We start from the raw sequence: 8,696 nt of genomic DNA, 5'->3' as shown, positions 1-8,696 counted from the left end.
AAAAATTACAAATCTAACATGAAATCTTCTCCATAGGTGTGCATAGTACCTTAAAGATGTTAACACGTGTATTCAGTTGAAGCAATAACCAACTTGTGTCGAATGATACAACGTGTGTACATTTAAATGTACATGAAGAGATAAAACTTGAGTTTAAGTACATTAAAAGGTAAAGCGCTAGTATTCAAAGTGTCCGTTTTAAATATCTTAAGCACTGGGGGCTGACGAGGTCAAAGCGTAGTCCGTTTCGCTACGACGTCGGGTATATGTTTTACTACGAAAACATTGTGTAAATACACTACTTAATCAGGCGAGTTTCATCTTTTCTGGTGTGTATGGATTAGAGAACGGAACATCCAGTAATGGTAGGTTCTTATTATCAATAACAAACTAATAACAAATGCGCATAGTTGCAACCTTTAAGTTTATTTTGAGCTAAAATCGAAATATTTTGATTTGAAGCAATGCATAAGGTGGTTATTCTGTTAAAATAGCCAATTACTGTAACTTAAATTAAATAAAACTACATGTTACTTTGATTCAGTGTACATTACACATTTCAAAGTACAAAACAGGTTACGAACATGTATTTTAATTATTCAAATGCTTTGTTTCGAACGAAATTACAAGTCGCTTTATGTATAGGTTTCGCGCAGAGTATGTATTGGTTGCGCAACGAAGTACAAATATAATGTATAGGTTGCTCAACGAATTTACTGTATCCATTTCAGGACAAATCACATGCAGTTTGCAGTTACTGCAGACTGCCATTTCCCAGTGCAAAAGATGCCGTGCTTCACTGTGCGCATGATCATCCAAACAAAAAGGTTGAACCCGGTGAGCCCCGGTATACCATCACTACGCCGGCACTCACCGGGGCTATACCGGTTCAGACCCCGGCAGAGCTGAGGCAACGCCCCGGTTTAACCGGGGCTCCACCGGGAAAGTATTCAAATGTTTAATACCTCCGGGATGAACCAGGAGTTACCGGGAAGGACCGGCAATGACCGGCTTGGCACTGGAAAAAACCGGGACTGCACCGGGAAGAGGCAGAGCAGAAAGAGGATAAAGAAAGGGGTAGGGTGTGGGGGGGGGGGCGAAGAACAGTAAAGGAAAACAGACACTCGACATTATCAAATCTGGTGGACTGTTGTCATTTATACTATTAAAAGGATTAGCATTCGACATTTAGAATACGAGTGTGTATTTTCTTGCTCCGGCGTGAGGTATTTTCATCCGAAAAAAAGTTATTTTGAGTAAAGATAACTATCATATATTTATTTTTGCAATACATAGTTTCTTATAAGAACAGGTGTACTCAAGGCGCAATCTTGTGAATGATTTGACTAGTTATTGTACCAATATTGTATTGTTTAGACGATTGTGTAAGATTTTTGCTAAGCGAGGCTTAAAGGGGCCTTTTCACAGATTTTGGCATATTTTGAAGTTTGTTATTTAATGCTTTATATTGATAAATGTAAACATTGGATCTTAAAAGCTCCAGTAAAAAATCAAGAATAAAAATTAAAAAAGGGAAAAAAAGTAGCCGGTACCAGGGCTCGAACCAGTGACCCCCGGAGTCCTGGAGTAAGTCTGAAGTAAAAAGGCATTAGCCCTCTCGGCTATGCCGGCGGACATACACCGGATGTAAGTATTTTATACCTTATATAAGCAATCTTCGTAGTTTCGTAAATTTTAACGACAACAACAGAACTCTCTAAATTATTCAATTGTTTCGCGTTGCAACGCTTTATAATTTTTAGGTTTTCAAATCGTCAAAAGATACATATAATGGCTATATTGGACTATGGTAAATGTTCAGTAATACTGTTTCCTCACAAATATCATAACTAAAACGAAAATTTGCGAATCTGAAACAACTTTATTCAATTTTGTCAATTTACCAAACCGTGAAAAGATCCCTTTAATACGAGGACAACTATTCAGAATCTTTCAAGTCTGGCGAAACGGCATTTAAACTTGTGTTGCTATTGGAAGAAATGAGCATCGATATGATTGACTTCTGAAGAAGAGGTATTGTTTCGATGTTTTTACGGTCGAAACGAGTCTGTGGGTGGAGTGAAATGAGATTCTAGAAGTTTTATTACATAAGCTGTGCTTCAGTTTGTGTTTCTGCTTTCTTTATTCAAGTGTTTGACATTTAAGATTTACTAGATTTTTTATATGAAGACATTGGATATTGTATTTTGTCTGAACATTTTGACATAGGACCTGTACCCTTAAAATTCCGAACTTGCAGATGTAAAAATAATATATTAATCATAGATAATACTTTTTAGAAATTAATATTAAACAATTTCTAGCAAATATAACTTTTATTAAAAAAACTGTTTATCGTTTACCAATCCTGCATTCCTAGACTAACAGTGTAATATTATTTACAATAAAGTAAAAACCAGTATTCATTACAAACGATATTATTTTAAGTTCGATAGTGTATATTTCCTATTTTTTAGTGATTTTATTCCTAAAGATCCTCGAGAGCAATATTGCACTTATTAAACAATTTCTGAAGCAACGCTTCTTAATACCATTAACTTCTCGAAATACATTCGCCAAATTCGACACTAAGTATGGTAGTAAAGTGTCCAATAAAATATGTCATTAAAATGGTTTTAAAAGAATGGTATATCTCACCCACATTTTAACAATGATGTACATAGACGTAATGATGTACTTAAACGTTTCTGCAAATGTTAATATGTAACAGTGAATACAAAAGAAATACTTATCATTTTATTACATCCTTTTTCTTTTTTTTCTATCTCAAGGATATAATTCGCTGACATTAACAAATATATTTTTATGAGTGTTATAATGCGACTTTATTGGATCAACACAAGTTTGGTATAAAATGGCGAACAAATACCTGTAAATAACTTGATGTCTTACTTTGGTTAAACACGCAGAATTTACTGTCTTAATGTCGTAAACGAGGAAAATATATAGTGTGAAAGTCGTAGCATACATATCATCTGTTGTGCATTTAAAGGGACATTTTCACAGATTTTCGCATGTTATGAATGATGTTAGTCATTAAAGGAACCGTTTACCAGATTGACGAAAAAAAAGAATAGTTCTAAAAAAACGCATTTTATTACAATTATAAATTTATATTAATTAAAATATCACGACTGGTATATAACATTACAACGATGGAAATGATAGTTAACTGATTTTTTAAAACACTTTTGAGAAATTATCTATTTTTCGTCAATTTGGTTGACGGTCCCTTTAAAAGCTTTTAACTAGAAAATGTAAACATTGGCACTCAATAGCTCCAGTAAAAAAAGTAAAATTAAAAACAGGAAAAAAGTAATCCTTAACTGGACTCAAAACACTAACTATTGGAATAAAAGTTTAGAAACTATACCACTCGGTCATTCGCGCTTATATAATGAGGGGTGTATTCTATACTTTATATAAGCAATCCTCGTAATGTAACAAACTATAACGATAACAACAGAACTCTCCAATCGTTTGAATCGCTTTAAAACTTAAAAGTTTTAAATCATCAATGATGAATACATCTGATATTTTAGAGCATAGTAAATGTTCCGTGTTACCGCTTCCTCGTAAGTATCAAACTACAGCGATAATAAGCGAATCCGAAACAATTTGTTTCAATTTTGTTTTTGTATATAGATATACTTTCCTTCTGAAAGTACTATATAGACACCGGTCAGCCCAAGCGAAACATTCATGCACATGTGGGCGTGTATGTTTCATTATGATCTCCTCTCTTGAAAAATGTTAAATCCTATGTTTTTTTAACAAACTATTTCAAAGACTAGTGTTGTAATACACAATGAATCTGTATCGTAAATATACGGGGCCTTTTCAGGTTTGGGTAAATTGACAAAATTGAAAAAAATTGTTTCAGATTCGCCAATTTTCGTTTTAGTTTATACTTTAGAAATACTGAAGATTTACCATGCTCTAAAATAGCCATTATATGCATCTTTTGACGATTTAAAACATGACAATTATAATGCGTTGCAACGCGAAACGAATGAATAATTTGAAGTCAGTTATGTTGTTGTCGCTATATTTTGTAAAATACATTTGCCATAGTATCTGGAAGGATGGTCGAGTGGTTTAAGTCGTAGACACTTTACTCCAGGACTCCAGGGATCAGTGGTTCGAGCCCTGCTGAGATTTATTTTATTTTTTTATTTATTTTATTCATGATTTTTTACTGGAGCTTTTTAGATCCAATGTTAACATTTATCAATATAAAGCATTTAATGATAAACTTCAAAACATGCCAAAAACTGTAAAAAGGCCCTTTAAAAAAAGAATCAGTGAACTATAATTTCCATCTTATTATCGCATTTGACGTGAACAACATGTTTAATTTATCAGCGTTTGTATCCTGGCAAGCATATTTAAATGAATTGATTATATCTTAGATTTCAAGCACGATCAGTTCTATTTTAAGCGTGCATAATATTATAAACACGGTGAGATCAACTAACTATTTCGCAATAATTTATGTTTTCAAGCAGATTACTCATCGAGGAAAAAAGTGAACACTTGTGCGTGATGAATAAACATTAGGCTAAGGTTGTGGAAATGTTGAAAACATGAAATGTAAACAGGTAAATCATTATTAAAATGGCATGCATCGATAGTTCCGGTAATTAAATAATCGAAGTTCTATGTTTTAAAATCGGAATGTAACTGGAACCACATACTACTTGAGGAAATTTCTTATTAAGAAGCGCATTCCTAACTCGATTCTCACTTCCTCTATAGGCAATGCTACACAAGTTCTAATGGACCTGGTAAATGTTGTTCTTATGTCCACTTCATCAGCAAAGAGACTTTCTAATTGCATTCTCGTCTTTTCCCTTAAGAAATGTGAAACCTTTGGGTCGAGCGCCCTTTATAGAAAATGGGTAATATTTGAAAATATACAAGGCTGGTGTTGCCAGTTAAACGATTGTCACCTCAATGTGTAACAAGCTTATAATATATATTTTTTAAACTAAGTACAATGTAACAATAGAAAATGTTATAACTGAGTACACCTGTCGTTTGTGTACATCTGTAATTTATTGTACACAAATCAATTCTGTACTTTATAACGTGTGAGGTCGCATCAGTCATATCTGAAATCAATGTTTGCATAAAAGCTTACATCGTCTTTATTAATATTTAAAAACGGTTCATGCTAAAATAAGAAACGTTGAAAATCATCAGATTGAAAAGACGGTCCGAAAACCATCCGAATAAAATATGTTTTGCCTTACATTTACTATGATATCCTGTATGAAGAGCTGTCAATAAATTTAATGTTTACACAACTGCAGTCGTCTGCTTCACTTTGCAATAAATGTGGACAGTTCATAAATCGACCAATATGATTTTTAAATTATTGGAATATGGGTACGTTTGGATTTATTTCAAGTAAGATTTTGAAATGCAGTCATATCTGTTTTTTCGTCAGTGTTTATTTTTATTTTTCCATCGTATTCAACATTATGTGCGACCCAAGTTCGAAGTTTAACATTGCAGACTCCATATTGGGAAATGAACGATCAAAAGTCTACTTAATTAACCATTAAACTCAATAAGAGAGAAAACATAATATTATATGATAAGAAATACAATATATACATTTGCATTAGCAAAGGAAACACGAAATAAATAAAGTAAAATACACTAAATAAAATGTTAATCCAAAATTATTTTAACGTCTGTTAAAACACATACTATATCAACAGTAAAAGTAAAAAATCCGGTAGTACACATGTTTGCATTTTGTATAGTGATTTTATAAAGCACGACATAGAATGTGCTTTACCCTTTCCCACTTAAAAGCAAAGTGACAATGGCTATGTGCAAACTGCATAAAACCAGAACAGCCTGCGAGTAACTAGCAGTTTTGGTTTTATGCTGTTTGCTGCTCATCAGTATCTAAGGGTTGGAAATGAAACCTTTAACTTTCTAAGGGACTACAAATGCGTCAAAATACGTTTCTAAGTTGAAAAGGGTTAATCCTTTATTTGACGATATGTTGTAAACACTTACTCGATAAGTGTGAGCTCTATTAACAGAGGTTTATTGTTTCATGTATCCCAGCTCGGTTTTAGGTATGCGTGTTGTGAATGATGTATTCCTTTCACATCTGTAATTCGCTCAGAAACGAGCCTTTAGTCACATTGGAAAAAGACAGCGCAATGTATATTAGCATTTAATATTTTTTGTAAGATTCTACAAACTTATTCCTGCTGCGTAGATAAACATATTGGCATCATATTAGGAGACTATAAAGTATTGCACTTTATCTATTTTATGATACATTGCAGTGATTTATATGCATTTGTACATGCAATGTCGGAATATTTATACGCTATATCTATATTTTACATTGCAGAGTTGAATGGATAACCGCACGACCTTTCTAATTTAAAATGGAGAAACGCACTTCTGTTAAATGTTATTTAAAATGGAAGAGACATAAATATACACAGGAAGGAGGAATTGTTATGTGAATTAACATACTGTGCCATTCCTTATAAGAAACTCAATTTAAATTGAAACGGTCGCTATGATTGAAGGACGAGTATTGTTCAACGTTGTAATTAATTTGACTTACCGTTGTTGTTGTTGTTTTGTCAAATTAAATAAACTTTTCTAATAAGCAACGTTAAGCTAAAAATTGCATCAACATATTCGCCGTTATTTGTTTGTATGGATCGCTTAGGTTACTGTGAAAGTTTGACTTGTAATTTAGGAAATACTTCATGATCCGTAGCGTACTTTGCTTTGAGTTTGTTTGACCTTATTATTTGATTATTGTTAATGCTGTGGTAAATATGTATATGCCAATATAGATACATGTCCTTGCATTTTAAATGCATGAATTTATATTATACATTTTACTTAAACACTCAAATTTATTTTTGATAATTGATATCTAATTTCCATCCAGCTAATTTGTGTAGTTCTTTTTTTGTACGCCTTCCTTGTTGTTGAAAATGCGACAGCGCGTTTTGTGTATTTTCATTTTTTTGACATTATCCCAAATAATAATTTTGATGGTTTTGTTTCCACCTCAACACATACAATACAATGAATTGTTTCTCCAATCATCGATATTACGTCATCACGTTAATTATGACAATAATACAACCGGAAGCTCCGCGGCACCAGTCAAGGACTCAAATTCAAGGCCCATGTATTTCAATAGCAAATGCTTGACAAACATTTATATCAACAAAGATATGCTCAGAAAAGCCACCTGGATTCCAGTTGATACCAGCAATTCTACGTTCGTGTTTTCTGCTTACTACGAACACGCAGCCAAGCATGTGGTACTCGTGGGACTCAAATCAAGTGCAGTTCGAGGTACATGCCAGCTGTGGTTCGCGCATGGAAACGGGACGTTCGTAAGAATGGAAGAGAGCGGTTTACAAATGCATTAAGAACTCACACCACACAATGGACAAAGGTCAGCGTGTTCAGCGTGTTTTATTAGGCCCGTACCGGGTTGTCTGTAAAAGTCTTTACCGATTATCGCATGAGGACTGATGTTTACTCTCAGTCTACCGACGCCCATCTGTCTGTCCTTGCTTTTGTTCTATAGTCAGTTCGTCCACAAATAAGGATCCTTTCATTTCCGAAAACGTACTGTAGTTAATTTAATTAAACTTGGAATTTACATGTGATTATTATGTCAGACATTTTGTTTTTCACTTAAAAGCAAATGTTATGCAAGTTTTACCAAAGAAAGATCAAATTTGATAATTTAAGAACTCAATTTTTTCTTTAACCTAATATCAAGAAGCTTGTTATTCACATTCGGCTGTAGGTTACCGATTGTTTATCTGCCAATCCGTTATTTCTTCCGACAATCCGCATAAGGTAAGATAGCTCAACAAGAAAATTTGGATTTTAATATGAACACACAGTATGGTATTTATATAACAAGTCATAATACCAAAAGTGGATGATCCTTCATTTCTTCAGAGGTTAAATATGCGATGACGGTTTCTTATACTAGAAATACGATCAATAATACAATCCGAAAGTAATAAACAAAACTTTGAATAAACATAAACATAAAGAACAATGTGCTGTCAATGGGTTCTATCTTTTTTTATCACAAAATATTAAACGTCTGATGGATGTTTGAATATCACTAAAGCTTATGTATGCAGTTACGCGTGTAGTCGATTATAACTTTTGACCTGATGTTTTACAGATATGTTTCGTCTCTGTTCCGATGTTATTCGCCGAATGGACAGCCAGCGTATGCGTCAGTCGTCCAAACGAGCTGCCAACAACCGTCTAAATTGATAGTCGAAAAAATGTTCGGAACACCAAAGTCGTACAAACGAAAGTTTACGGTATGCCTGATGCCGTTGTTTGGAAATTTCAGCGACGCTTATTCGCTTGTGGAATGGGTTGAACTAAATCTGCTATTAGGGGCAGAGAAGTTTTTTGTGTACAATTATTCATCAGCTGAAAACGTACGTTGTGTCCTACACATGTACGCGGAGCGGAACATAGTCGAAATCGTGCAATGGCCAATACCAGTTAAAGATGTTCACTATGTAGGACAACTCGCACAGCTTCAGGATTGCTTGTATCGCAATAAACCAGAATCTGAATTTATCGTTAATGTGGATATGGATGAGTTCATAACTCCCAGGAAGGACAACGTA

The 8,696-nt window shown here is 33.8% G+C and overlaps 1 long non-coding RNA gene across 1 annotated transcript; it reads left to right on the top strand.

Moving 5' to 3' along the window:
- Positions 1-5,338: 5,338 nt before the first annotated feature.
- Positions 5,339-7,896, top strand: LOC127834615 (uncharacterized). Its single transcript, XR_008028026.1, has 3 exons — positions 5,339-5,433; positions 6,404-7,480; positions 7,841-7,896. It is a non-coding gene; the product is annotated as an uncharacterized LOC127834615 (long non-coding RNA).
- Positions 7,897-8,696: the final 800 nt, after the last annotated feature.

This window comes from Dreissena polymorpha, chromosome 6, assembly GCF_020536995.1.
Source record: "Dreissena polymorpha isolate Duluth1 chromosome 6, UMN_Dpol_1.0, whole genome shotgun sequence".
Classification (NCBI taxonomy): Eukaryota; Metazoa; Mollusca; class Bivalvia; order Myida; family Dreissenidae; genus Dreissena; species Dreissena polymorpha.
Note: the sequence above shows the minus strand (reverse complement) of the source record. Positions and strands in the feature narration are given on the sequence as shown.